Raw genomic sequence first — 506 nt, forward strand, 5'->3', positions numbered from 1 at the left:
CCAGCCCCCGGCAGGGCGGGAGCCAAGGGAGCGGTCTGAAGGCAGCCACCACCCGGGCTGATTTGCAGTTTCCTCTCAGCCTCTGGCTCTGCTGCCTGGAGCTGTGCCTGTCAGGAGATGCTCCTCTGTGCCCAAATCTCCTCCCTGTCCCTGCTCCCAGAGCCCATCTGAGTCTCTGGGGGCTCAGCTCTGCCCTGCAGACCCCTCCTGGCAGCAGCCGGGCACTGCCCAGGGGCAGCTCTGGGGGGGCAGGGGATAGGGAGCAGCTCAGACCATTGCTAATGAGAACTGAGTTCTCAGTGCACACCAGGAACATAGAAATATATTCAAATCTTCTATGCCCCACACAACCAATCAAGGGTGGAAAACTGAAAGCACAGATTCCTTCCCTTTCAGGTAGATATTATTTTCAATGTCCAGAATCTTACAGCAGCCACTCAACAGCAGAAACACCTTTCCCACCCTGTCAAGAGTTCCTCCTTGCCCCCATATCTTCTCCCCCAGTG

This window comes from Apaloderma vittatum, unplaced genomic scaffold, assembly GCF_000703405.1.
Source record: "Apaloderma vittatum isolate BGI_N311 unplaced genomic scaffold, ASM70340v1 scaffold4163, whole genome shotgun sequence".
Classification (NCBI taxonomy): Eukaryota; Metazoa; Chordata; class Aves; order Trogoniformes; family Trogonidae; genus Apaloderma; species Apaloderma vittatum.